Source organism: Buceros rhinoceros, unplaced genomic scaffold (genome assembly GCF_000710305.1).
Source record: "Buceros rhinoceros silvestris isolate BGI_N320 unplaced genomic scaffold, ASM71030v1 scaffold14803, whole genome shotgun sequence".
NCBI lineage: Eukaryota > Metazoa > Chordata > Aves > Bucerotiformes > Bucerotidae > Buceros > Buceros rhinoceros.
Window position 1 is genome coordinate 1,884 of NW_010401914.1, and position 243 is coordinate 2,126.

Consider the following 243-nt stretch of genomic DNA (forward strand, 5'->3'; position numbering starts at 1 on the left):
GCTGACCTTGGTTTTTCGATGGCCTCCTGTCCTAACACACCCACTGTCAGTTGCTTGAGTTTTGTTGCTGTTTTTATTAACATGGAGCTATTTGTTACCATGCGTAGCCATTGCTCGTAAGTGCTTGTTTCCTTCTGGTTTGTGTCAAACTTAACATGTGAAAAAGTGTCAAAATCTCTTCCTTGAGGCAGCTGAGCTTTGAGGAGAACCAGGAATTTGGGGTGAGGCAATTAACTAACTGAA

The 243-nt window shown here is 42.8% G+C and overlaps 1 protein-coding gene across 1 annotated transcript in view; it reads left to right on the plus strand.

The window, feature by feature from the left end:
* The window catches only part of GOLGA2 (golgin A2), a gene marked incomplete at its 5' end in the record, with an annotated part of 17,801 nt that overhangs the window by 780 nt on the left and 16,778 nt on the right, over nucleotides 1-243 (plus strand). The window lies entirely within an intron of this gene.